Here is a 13,421-nt window from a genome sequence, read left to right as displayed (position 1 = left end):
GATTGTAGTTTTTGCAAGTTCAGCATGGATTATAGGTCGAAAGTTGAACGAGTCCTTTCGATTTCTTACAGGTTGAGTCGTTGTTGCCCATAACAAGCTAGCATTCTGCTAATGAATGCTGATTGGTCAGTGAAGGACTGATTATGACCAGAGATCCCACTTGATGGCATCCGAAGTGGAACCAGAATGTCAGAGTGAATGTTTCGGCATGGTCTTTAAAACATTAGCAAACCTCTTTCTAGTGCATTAACAGGGAGAGCCTAACCTGTCAGCTGTGTTGTCGATGCCTCGAGAGAAAAAAGGAAGTGACTCAGAGTTTGCCGTAAAGTAGTATCTCTGGCCGTACGATGTGTATGACGTCATTGACATTTAAAAAAGGCTTTTTAGAACAAAAACCAGCAGTGTGTATTTTCTTAACCTGGCCTTTCGAATGCAACATCCAAATTACTAGACAAAAAATTATCCATCTCCATCTTCTTCATCCGCTTATCCGGGGTCGGGTCGCAGGGGTAGCAGCTCCAGCAGGGGACCCCAAACTTCCCTTTCCCGGGCCACATTAACCAGCTCCGACTGGGGGATCCCGAGGCGTTCCCAGGCCAGGTTAGAAATATAATCCCTCCACCTAGTCCTGGGTCTCCCCCGAGGCCTCCTCCCAGCTGGACGTGCCTGGAACACCTCCCTAGGGAGGCGCCCAGGGGGCATCCTTACCAGATGCCCGAACCACCTCAACTGGCTCCTTTCGACGCAAAGGAGCAGCGGCTCTACTCCGAGCTCCTCACGGATAACTGAGCTTCTCACCCTATCTCTAAGGGAGTTGCCAGCTACCCTCCTGAGGAAACCCATTTCAGCCGCTTGTACCCTGGATCTTGTTCTTTCGGTCATGACCCAGCCTTCATGACCATAGGTGAGGGTAGGAACAAAAACTGACCGGTAGATTGAGAGCTTTGCCTTCTGGCTCAGCTCTCTTTTCGTCACAACGGTGCGATAAATTGAATGTAATACCGCACCTGCTGTGCCGATTCTCCGACCAATCTCCCGCTCCATTGTCCCCTCACTCGCGAACAAGACCCCAAGGTACTTGAACTCCTTCACTTGGGGTAAGGACTCATTCCCTACCTGGAGAAGGCACTCCATCGGTTTCCTGCTGAGAACCATGGCCTCCGATTTAGAGGTGCTGATCCTCATCCCAGCCGCTTCACACTCGGCTGCGAACCGATCCAGTGAGTGCTGAAGGTCACAGGCCGATGATGCCATCAGGACCACATCATCTGCAAAAAGCAGCGACTGCAACCCCTCTCCACCCCGACTACGCCTCGATATCCTGTCCATAAATACTACAAACAGGATTGGTGACAAAGCTTAGCCCTGGCGGAGGCCAACTCTCACCTGAAACGAGTCTGACTTACTGCCGAGAACCCGGACACAGCTCTCACTTTGGTCGTACAGAGATTGGATGGCCCTGAGAAGGGACCCCCTCACCCCGTACTCCCGCAGCACCTCCCACAGTATCTCCCGGGGCACCCGGTCATACGCCTTCTCCAGATCCACAAAACACATGTAGACTGGTTGGGCATACTCCCAGGCTCCCTCCAGGATCCTTGCGAGAGTAAAGATCTGGTCCGTTGTTCCACGACCAGGACGGAACCCGCATTGTTCCTTTTCAACCTGAGATTCGACTATCGACCGAACCTTCCTTTCCAGCACCTTGGAGTAGACTTTACCGGGAGGCTGAGAAGTGTGATACCCCTGTAATTGGCACACACCCTCTGGTCCCCCTTTTAAAAAGGGGAACCACCACCCCGGTCTGCCACTCCTTAGGCACCGTCCCAGACTTCCACGCAATGTTGAAGAGGCGTGTCAACCAAGACAACCCCTCCACACCCAGAGCTTTAAGCATTTCTGGACGGATCTCATCAATTCCTGGGGCTTTGCCACTGTGGAGTTGTTTAACTACCTCAGCAACCTCCACCAGGGAAATTGATGCCAATCCCCCCTCATCCTCCAGCTCTGCCTCTACCATAGAGGGCGATTAGTCGGATTTAGGAGTTCCTCAAAGTGCTCCTTCCACCGCCCTATTACCTCCTCAGTTGAGGTCAACAGCGTCCCCATCCTTACTGTACACAGCTTGGATGGTTCTCCGCTTCCCCCTCCTGAGGTGGCGAACGGTTTTCCAGAAGTACCTTGGTGCTGACCGAAAGTCCTTCTCCATGTCTTCTCCGAACTTCTCCCACACACGCTGCTTTGCCTCTTTCACGGCAGAGGCTGCAGCCCTTCGGGCCCCTTCGGTACCTTGCAACTGCCTCCGGAGTCGCCTGGGATAACATATCCCGGAAAGACTCCTTCTTCAGTCGGACGGCTTCCCTGACCACCGGTGTCCACCACGGTGTTCGTGGGTTACCGCCCCTTGAGGCACCTAAGACCCTAAGACCACAGCTCCTCACCGCAGCTTCAGCAATGGAAACTTTGAACATTGTCCACTCGGGTTCAATGCCCCCAGCCTCCACAGGGATGCACGAAAAGCTCCGCCGGAGGTGTGAGTTGAAAGTCTGTCGGACAGGGGCCTCCTCCAGATGTTCCCAATTTACCCGCACTACCCGTTTGGGCTTACCAGGTCTGTCCAGAGTCTTCCCCCATCCCCTGACCCAACTCACCACCAGATGGTGATCGGTTGACAGCTCCGCCCCTCTCTTCACCCGAGTGTCCAAAACATATGGCCTCAGATCAGATGAAACGATTATAAAATCGATCATTGACCTTTGGCCTAGGGTGCTCTGGTACCAAGTACACTTATGAGCATCCCTATGTTCGAACATGGTGTTCGTTATAGACAATCCATGACTAGCACAGAAGTCCAACAACAAACAACCACTCTGGTTTAGATCAGGGAGGCCGTTCCTCCCAATCACGCCTCTCCATGTGTCTCCATCATTACCTACGTGCGTGTTGAAGTCCCCCAGCAGAACTATGGAGTCCCCGACTGGAGCCCCATGCAGGACTCCACTCAAGGTCTCCAAGAAGGTCGAATACTCTGAACTCTTGTTTGGTGCATATGCACAACCAACAGTCAGAGTTTTCCCACCCACAACCCGCAGGCGTAGGGAGGCGACCCTCTCGTCCACCGGGTTAAACTCCAACGTAGCGGCGCTCAGCCGGGGGCTTGTGAGTATCCCCACACCCGCCCGGCGCCTCACACCCTGGGCAACTCCGGAGAAGAAAAGAGTCCAACCCCTATCCAGGAGTATGGTTCCAGAACCAAGACTGTGCGTAGACGTAAGCCCCACCAGATCTAACCGGTAGCGCTCCACCTCCCGCACAAGTTCCGGCTCCTTCCCCCACAGAGAGGTGACATTCCACGTCCCCCAGAGCCAGCCTCTGCTGCCCGGGTCTGGTCCGTCGAGGCCCCTGACCTTCACTGCCACCCATGTGGCAGCGCACCCGACCCCAGCGGTTCCTCCCACAGGTGGTGGGCCCATGGGATGGAGGGATGTCCGCCACGTAGCTTTTTTGGGCTGTGCCCGACCGGGCTCCGTGGCAAACCCGGCCACCAGACGCTCGCTGACGAGCCCTCCATCTGGGCCTGGCTCCAGACGGGGGCCCCGGGCTTCCTCCGGGCAGGGTCACTTCATCCCTTTCTCGATTTTTCATAGGATTTTTGAACCATTCTTTGTCTGGCCCCTCACCTGAGACCACTTTGCCTTGGGAGACCCTACCAGGAGCACAAAGCTCCAGACAACACAGCCCTCAGGTTCATAGGGACACACAAACCTCTCCACCACGATAAGGTGATGGTTCCCGGAGAAGCAAAAAATTATATCCTGAGAAAAGTGGATTTTGAGGGGTATAGCTCCATAGACCACCATTCATTCTGCACTCGCCTGTGAGCGTCCCCTATATGGAACCAGAGTGGAACTGCAACCAATTCAGAAGCCAGAAGTATCAAGAGAGTGGAACTTCTTCCCTTATTAGAAATTCTTTGGTAACGCTCAGCCATCACTGGAAAAGTTCTTCTAATAGACTTCACTGGCCTCCGTGGAAGTCTACGGCGTCATTTTGTCCATTCATTTTACTGTCTATAGGTTTGGCGTGTCACTGTCACGTTTTGCCTCGCCAAGGCGTGAACATTACACATATTATGAAGGTGCTATACCAGCAGGGGGTGATACTTTGCCAACCATTCCCCACTGACCAAAGAGAAGAACAGTATATTCCAACCTCCTTTCCTGCCATATATATATATATATACTGACTAGATGTCCCCTTGGCTCTTGCTGTTCATTGGAACAAATGCGTCAATAGAGCCGCCATCTTCTCTTTATTGCATCAGCGTCAATGTAGGCAAATGTCTAACAGAAATAAAATCACTATAAATCGTCAAAATCTCATGCGATTTGCTAGTTTTTTTGGTTCATTCCAAAGGTCAGACATGTAATTATGATCGAGTCCAGAGAAAATTTAAGCTTTTGATATTGATATAATCTACTTATTCATGTTCAAAATGTAATGCTTAGTGTAGTAGGCCTAGGTTTATTAGTTACATTCTTCCACTTAAGTAAAGTTAAAATGAACTATCTCTACTCACCTTAGCCTAGCCTACTGCATGCAAAATGGCTACAATGGTGTGACAGACTTATTCATGTGTTAATACAAAGAATATTTATTAGAATCAGTTCACAGATCTGAGTCCAAACGGACTGAAATGTCCAGTCTCACTCCTCCACTATTTATTTCTGCATGTATTTATTTATTTAACGAGACTTAAAGTCATGTTTCGTTGTCCACAGTCTGAGTCCAGCCAGACTCCCTTTAGGAAACCTGTGATTTAAACTTCAGCAGGCTGTGACAGTCCGCTCTGCTCAGTCCTGGTTCTGATTCTGCCGGGCTTCCCTTCCCTCCAGCGGGCCCAGCAGTACGGCCCGGGCCTCCAGCTGCGTGGAGTCGGTTTTGGCTCCCAGGAAGCTTGCAGTGAGTTCCAGATCCTGCAGCAGCAGACGGACTCTGCTGCCCCGCTGTAGCTTCTCTCCGTCCGCCAGCAAACGCAGTCGAAGGCGGCATATATTTATCAGAAAACACATTCTCAGCTGTTTGGTTTTTTAATTTCTTTCGTTCGAACATCCATAAGCAGCACAAAAGTCTGGCATCTTTAGCGTTGATCTGAATGCGGGAAAACTATTTTGGCGCTTCAGACCCCCGTTCCAAGATGGCGATGGTGTTGACGTATGCTTAGAAGTCCAAGGTGACATCTAGTCAGTATATATCTATGCCTTGCACTCACAGCCAACTGGAACTGAACACACAAGAGAAAAGATTGAGTAAGTCATTTATTTTTTAAACCTTTATTTATCCAGGTAAGTCGATTGAAAACAAATTCTCATTTGCAACGACAACCTGTCACATTCACACAGTTACACATTCATACCTGGAAGCTGCCCAGCACAACCACAGTCTGATGTGCTGGCCACTGAGGAGCTCCACTGGAGCGGTTGGGGTTAAGGGCCTTGCTCAAGGGCACCTCAGTGGTGGTAATGAGGGAAGGACAAGCGCTGCTCTTTCACTTTCCCCACCCAGATTTATCCTGGCGGTCTGGGTATTGAATCAATGACTTCCCAGTCACAACCTCTCTTATTTAACCTTTAAGCCACCACTGCCCACCATTAGTCTACGGTGGTTAGAACTTTAGCTGCAGCCTCTGCAGGACCCCGGCAGTGATCACCTGGTTGTTGAGGTGGCTGTGCTTCTCGCTGGCCTCCGTCGGACTCACTCTGCGCTCTCAAGGGCTGCAAGGGTCTTCTCGCCCTCGCTGACCAATAGCATGCTGCATTGTCTCGCTGAGCAGCATGCTACACGGCCCCCTGGTCCTCCCTGCATTCCTCGTGGCTCCGGACCTCCTCCTCCAGGTGGGCCTGCAGCTCCTGGGACAGGGCAGTTATTCTGTCAGTAAGCCTCAGAGGACAGCAGAGTAAAAAACACACTGTCTCCAGTGATCATACCTTAATCTGCTGCTGCAGGTCCACCTGCAGCTCCAGCTCGCTGGTGGCTTGGATGTATCATGAGAACTATAAGACTATTTAAGGAACATTAAGACCTTTTTGATTACATGTAGTGGTGCAAAGGATCGTCATTGATCCGTTCGGATCAATATCTTCGGTTCGGCACACACGTGATCCGCAGATTGATTTCTGAAAAAAAAAAGTTGTGCACATGTTCAGTCCACACACAGCATGGTCATGGAGAGCGGAGGAACGGAGGAGCTTGAACGCCCCGCGTCATTTAAATCCCCTGTATGGGAGCATTTTGGCTTCCCTGTCAAATATAATGATGAAGGAACGAGGTTAGTAGATAAAACCGTGACGGTGTGTAGGCACTGTGGCACAAGAAAGCCATATGACAGTGGAAACACATCAAGCATGGCTACGCATTTGAAGCGACATCACCCCGGTGTTTCACTGACAGGAGTGAAAACGAAAGCTGCTCAACAACCACTTATCACCGCGGCATTTAAGCAGCCCCTCGTTGCACAATCAGACCGGGCTAAAGCCATCACAAACGCTATCGGTGTGTTTACAGGTGCAGACATGAGGCCATATTCGGTTGTGCAAAACGAGGGCTTTAAACACATGCTGAAAGTGCTTGAGCCACGTTACGACATCCCGTCGCGCACCCACTTCAGCGAAAAGATTGTGCCAGATCTTTATGAGCAGGAGAAGAAAAAAGTTGTGGATGAACTATCCCGAGTATCCTCTGTTGCGCTCACGACAGACGGGTGGACGTCCAGGGGAATGGAGAGCTATGTGACGATAACCGCTCACTTCATCACAGCAGACTGGGAGATGAGAAGACCGGCGCTGCAGACACGCCCCCTCTACGAGAGTCACACAAGCACTCATCTTGCGCAGGTACTGACACAAGCAGTGGAGGAATGGAAGATAAAGTGGCCCAGTACTAGTAATATCCCAGTCAGACTGATAATGCCAAAAATCAAATAAATGCAGTGAATGAGGCAGGACTGGGCCCACAGATAGGGTGCTTTGCACATGTAGTGAATTTGGCATCACAGAAGGGAATCTCAGTCAAAAGGATGGACCGCCTCCTTGGGAAGATCAGGAAGGTGGTTTCCTACTTCCCCTGAAGCACAACAGCTGCTCATGTGCTTAAGACAAAGCAAGAAATGCTAAAGCTGCCTACTCATAAGCTCATACATGATGTCCCAACAAGGTGGAACTCCACTTAAGATATGTTGGAGCGTTATCTGGAGCAGCAGGCAGCTATATACTCTGCATTGACCAACAAGACCCTGAAGAAAAATGTCAAAGACATCATCACCCTGTCTGATGATGATGTCAGAGTGGCAGAGGAGGTCCTCCAGGTGCTTAAACCCCTCAAAACTGTTGAGCACTGAAACTTCACCATCTGTGTCAATGATCCTGCTGCTGAAAACAAGGATTCTGCAATCCATGGCTCCAAGTGTGGAAGACAGCACCATCACTCGAGATGTCAAGACTGCCATTAGAGAGGACCTGCAGCCCAGATACACTTCACCCCCTACTCTACAGGACTACCTTCACAGATCTACTGCCCTGGATCCGAGGTTCAAGTCCTTGTCTCACATTGACCCTGCCCTACGCCAGAGGACATACAGTGACCTCACCACTGAGATTGTGAGCAGTCTGGGCACTGAAGACTGTGATGAGGTAAAGAAAAAGAATATTATTTAAAAATGATAAATTTAAATCTAAATAAATGTTTTATTTTCAGTAATAATGGCTTTTATTAAATGTTATTGCCACATTTTTTATGTCTATGAAACATGAAAATAAATAATAGGTTTAATTAATCAACACATTTTTTTCTGCAAAGGTCAAGCTGTAGAGCCAACAGGAGCAAACTTGGACACATCTCCTCCACAAAAGAAGTCGGCGATGGCAGAGCTTTTTGGAGAGACCTTTGCCAGCAAAGACATGGACAGCATGACTCCTGCTGACATCATCAAAGAGGAGGTGGCATCCTACCTGGCAGCAAGCGGCATTACAGTGGATGGTGATCCACTGACATGGTGGAAAAGCAAAAAGTGTAAATACCCTCATATTGCCAAGATGGCAAGATGCTATCTCGCTGTGCCAGACTCTTCAGTTCCTTCCGAGAGAGTGTTCTCAACAGCAGGGGACATAGTGACTGCAGACAATGTAGACATCCTTGTCTTTTTGAAAAAGAATTTGAAATTATAAGCTCAGGTATGCTTTGCTTTCTTTCTTTTATTCTTCTTTGATGATGTGGACCTAGGCTTTATTTCACTATCCATGTTTCAAGGAAGATGATGTGCCTTCTTATGTTGCACTTTAAGTTGTTTTTCATTAATTATGTTAAAAAGAAGATATTATGCCTTGTGCACTTTAAGTTGATTTTATATATTTTAATTTAATAATTTAAAAGTGTTAATAAACAAAAAGACAAAACTTATGTTTATTTGTCTTGTCTTTTTCTTTTTTTTTTTTTTGCTGATCCGAAAAATGATCCGATCCGTGAGTCTGATCCGAGAAACGTGAGTTTTTTGATCCGTTGCACCCCTAATTACATGAGTAAGAACATTCAGCATACAAGCATGTTTGGCACATTTTGGGGGAAATAAATGCCCACAGGCTCGTGTTTTTCCTCTTAAAATAGTCCTGTGAGTTAGATTAAAATGTCCTCAAAAGTCAACTTAAAAGATTTACATATGTAATCTGCAATATATTCTCTAATATATTCTCTCTGTAAAAATATACTTTTATAATAACATTTTGCACATATGCAGAATTAGCAACATTTGGAAAACAAATTTAAAAACATTTTGAAAATGTGCATTAAGGCCATTTTGAAACTATTATAGTACAGTAGAACATTTTGACAATATGCATCAATAATATGCATCAATAAAAACATTTAGGGATGATACTGTAAGGTAGGCGCACGTGCCACTGTGAGGAGATCTCCAGGAGAGATGACCATATCACTTTGGTAGCCGCTGTTCCTCTCTGCAGCATTATTCCAGTGTTGCCACTGTCAAACAACAACAAACAATCATAATCATAATCATAAATAAACTATACAATCAAGAATGTACATTATACAGTCCAAGCTAATGCTTATAAAGTTAATAATACCAGTTCTCTTGTGGCTTAATGTGGCAATGTCAGACTGTCAAAACAAAGAGAGCGAGATTAAAGAGCTCACCGATCTATATGAAGTTCTATTCAAAGTCAAGGAGATTCTTCAGTAGCATGGCAACGTGTGTATTGACTGCAGAAGACTTCTTCTGGACGATCACACCTTTCTTCTTAGAGACAACCTTGCCCCTTTTGGCCTTTGTCTTGCTCTCTGGATTTATACCAATGAAGCGCCTGAAATCAAAATAGTCTGAGATCAGAGTGGGGTTTCAACAACATACTGTTTTGTGTACATTCAATTAAATGCAATGAATTGTTTTTTTTGTCTTTCTTCATTGCACAAATAGAGTGGATTTGAATGACATACAGAAGTGACATCACATGGAATTATAATAAAGCCTATAGTCCAACAAAATACCCAGCCTGTCTGTCTGTGTGTGTGTGTGTGTGTGTGTGTGTGTGTGTGTGTGTGTGTGTGTGTGTGTGTGTGTGTGTTGGGGACAGGCGACAGAATCCTGTGTTAAATTTTTTTTTTTATAATAAGGCTATATGATCCTTCTTAGCAGGTGAATTATTATCAGCAAAATGTATTAAAGGAGAATTCCGGCCAATTTTTACATTAATCTTGATCGCTATAGCTACGCGAGTACTTTCGATAGAAAAAACCGCGACCCGAATCAGTGCAGGTAACATGGAAAAGCTGCAGCTACGTACTACAAGCGTCCCCTGAGCTAAAACGGCAGTGGTCGGGGCAAGTTTTAGAGTGCCTTTGTCTCTCTTAACAGATACAAAATGCAATTAATATGTCTGTGCCACATGAACAGGGCCTTTACATGTCAACAAGATGCGTTTTCAACACAGACATGAGTGTGTACAGCCAGATAGCCGTTAGCTGCTAGCTGCCGTCCGGTGAGTGTATTCAGATAGGCTTCTGTGATAATCATCCCAATAAGAATCCATGGAGCAACGGTGGTGTGGCTATGTCCTCCAGAGGACAGTTCATGTCACGTCTTGAAGTGTATTCCCCCCTAAAATAAACAGTACTGTGGTAGTAGCTGTTAGCTGCTAGCTGCCCTCCGGTGAGTGTGTACAGCCAGATAGCCGTTAGCTGTTAGCTGCTAGCTGCCGTCCGGTGAGTGTATTCAGCCAGTATTCTGTGATAATCATCCCAATAACAATCCACGGAGTGCCCGGTGGTCTGGTGGATGTCCTGCATAGGACAGATCATGCCTTCGCAGCGAAAGGTTTAGATTAGTTCCCCCTCAAAATAGGTAATTGAGCACTGTAGTGGTTATGACCATATCAGTGACTATGTAACTACATGGAAACGGGATAAACGATGTCTGTGGCTTGCACAGTAATAGCGTTACTGAAGCTTAGCTGTAGCCTCGCGCTGTCTCCTGGGAATTCAGTTGTAGCAGGAAAAGGTAAACAGTAGTGTGCAGATTGGAGTGTAGTGTGTGAAGAGTGAAGAGCGGAGTTGTTTACAAGGGAAGAAGCTTGGAGTAACGTAACTATGGAGAATATAGCAGATATACTATAGAAGAGCCTTTTCAGTTTGATGGTCGTCCTTATTTATTCGAACCCGAGTATACAGACGAAGAACTAGCCTCACAAGAATTGGAAAGAACGAGACAGACAGACGGGAAACAGGCAGATGAACTTGCTGCTCCAAGCGCAAGCTAAAGCTAGCCCTCAGTAACTGGAGGACATAGCCACACCACCGCCGCTCTGTGGATTATTATTGGGATGATTATCACAAAAGCCTGGCTGAATACACTCACCGGACGGCAGCTAGCAGCTAACGGCTAACGGCTGTCTGGCTGTACACACTCACCGGCAGCTAGCAGCTAACAGCTACTACCGCAGTACTGTTAATTTTAGGGGGGAATACACTTCAAGACGTGACATGAACTGTCCTCTGGAGGACATAGCCACACCACCGCCGCTCCGTGGATTTTTATTGGGATGATTATCACAGAAGCCTGTCTGAATACACTCACCGGATGGCAGCTAGCAGCTAACGGCTAACGGCTATCAACTAGCAGGGCAAGCTAGGTACCGGCAGGATCGAGACAGGGACCAGGGTAGGTGATTGTGTTGTCTTCCCTTCAACCTTGAAAAAAACACTATTTTTTCTGACATTTTTGACACCTTTTTTTCACAATTTGTTTTTGCTTTTTCCAACATTTTACACATTTTCAGCGCTTATTGCTACATCCCATATTTTCTGATATAAAACAAAAATTTAAAACGGGTCAATGTGACCTGAGGTCAACACAAGGGTTTTAAACAATGTCTGAGCTACCGGCAGGATCGAGACAGGGACCAGGGTAGGTGAATTTAAACAATGTCTGTGTTGAAAACGCATCTTGTTGACATGTAAAGGCCCTGTTCATGTGGCACAGACATATTAATTGCATTTTGTGTCTGTTAAGAGAGACAAAGGCACTCTAAAACTTGCCCCGACCACTGCCGTTTTAGCTCAGGGGACGCTTGTAGTACGTAGCTGCAGCTTCTCCATGTTACCTGCACTGATTCGGGTCGCGGTTTTTTCTATTGAAAGTACTCGCGTAGCTATAGCGATCAAGATTAATGTAAAAATTGGAATTGAATTCTCCTTTAATACATTTTGCTGATAATAATTCACCTGCTAAGAAGGATCCTATAGCCTAATTTTCCAAACACTGACTGATTATTATAAAAAAAAAATTTAACACAGGATTCTGTCACCTGTCCCCAACACACACACACACACACACACACACACACACACACACACACACACACACACACACACACACACACACACACACACACACACACACACCTTAACCTTCAGAGAACTGCTGCTGTCATCTCTTGTGAATCAGAGAATGACACTATAAGGCTATCACATGATGACACTAGTGTTTACCCTAATAAAACCATAGACAGTAAAATTAATAAAACGAGTAATAGAGCTCAACCTAGTCCTGCCCACAGAGGGTTCCGGAAGTAAAAATACAATGCAATTTCTCCATTGACAATTGGAGCATAAGCCATAAAATTGTAACCATCGATGGTAGACGTAAAACCAGCTACGACATGACTAAGCGATTGTATATGATCATATAGATGCCAAAGGTTCATGGGGCATTAAGATAAATGTCTTTTATTTGCGATGTCTTGGATAAGTACTTCATTACCCACAATCCTGAACAATCCCACGGGGGAGCTGTCGGTACCTGATCTGTGCTGCCTGCACGATGCGTCATGTGCATGCGCAAGATAATAATCCTGTTATACGAGGATTTACGATACTGCACGAATCACGATCTGTTCCACGCTTCTGCCCTTAGCCTCCACTGGGAAGCTAACGAAAGTTTAGCTAATTCGGCTAACCGCTAGCTGACAGCTTCATTCAGTCTAAAATAAAATTAAGTAAGCACTGGGTAAAGCAGGCTACAACTGTTATATATTTTAAGAGTTATTTTCAGGTTTTACTTTGTGGGTCTTTGAGAGTTGAGTATTCGGGTATTCCCAGGCGGTCTCCCATCCAAGTACTGACCCGGCCCGACCCTGCTTAGCTTCCGAGATCGGACGAGATCGGGCGTGTTCAGGGTGGTATGGCCGTAAGCGAGTGTACCAAGTGAAAACAAGCTATTTAAAGACGATGAACCCCAGAGGTTCTCAAAACTGTTGAAGACGCAGTTTGGGGTTGAGGAGTACTCAACTACATGTAATCACACTAGTAGTGCACCTATACATTTTGCAGTAGCTCTCTGGTAGTTCAACTACATTCATCTTCGAACCAACAAGTTGAATTGCTTTTTTTGCTCGCTTTTTTTCGGTACTGTAATTAACACTGCTGTATTTTTAAGCATTCTTTCATTTGTTTTGTTCCATATTTATTCATTCATTTAGCCTGTTGCTATATGTATTCTTACATGTATGTATTTCCATGTTTATTTTTTTTCATTACTGTAATTATTTCTCAATTCTTTTGAACTTTACCTTTACTCAGACTTGAGTGACTTGTCGTCTTCCGTAAATTTGCATGATCCAAAATGTAGATATCTTTGATTTCAAAACTATCCAGATCGGCACAATCTTGAAGAACAAGAACAAAGAATTCATGGTCAAAGTGCATGAACTCCTACTTGAATTGTTGAACACTGTGAGGTTGTTTATTTTAGTTTTAATTAAAGATGTTGCTTCCAAAAAAAAAGTTGCATCCTCCGTACAGTTTCCTTGTCAGCTCTGTCTCCAGCAAAGGAGGAGTAGCGCCCTCTGGCGATG

At 46.3% G+C, this 13,421-nt stretch overlaps 1 long non-coding RNA gene and 1 pseudogene across 3 annotated transcripts; both read right to left on the bottom strand.

Annotated features, from left to right (window-relative positions):
• Positions 1–4,624: 4,624 nt before the first annotated feature.
• Positions 4,625–13,369, bottom strand: LOC144517885 (uncharacterized). Of its 3 annotated transcripts, XR_013501977.1 has the most exons (6): positions 13,137–13,369; positions 9,208–9,374; positions 8,950–9,033; positions 5,988–6,176; positions 5,711–5,909; positions 4,629–5,284 (listed from the first exon to the last, which is right to left on the bottom strand). It is a non-coding gene; the product is annotated as an uncharacterized LOC144517885 (long non-coding RNA). The 3 variants fall into 3 exon arrangements; XR_013501978.1 differs by having other exon boundaries at positions 4,625–5,284; positions 5,417–5,909; positions 5,988–9,033; XR_013501976.1 differs by having other exon boundaries at positions 4,625–5,284; positions 5,988–9,033.
• Positions 12,641–12,760, bottom strand: LOC144518826 (5S ribosomal RNA; annotated as a pseudogene).
• Positions 13,370–13,421: the final 52 nt, after the last annotated feature.

Source organism: Sander vitreus, chromosome 5, assembly GCF_031162955.1.
Source record: "Sander vitreus isolate 19-12246 chromosome 5, sanVit1, whole genome shotgun sequence".
Classification (NCBI taxonomy): Eukaryota; Metazoa; Chordata; class Actinopteri; order Perciformes; family Percidae; genus Sander; species Sander vitreus.
Note: the sequence above shows the minus strand (reverse complement) of the source record. Positions and strands in the feature narration are given on the sequence as shown.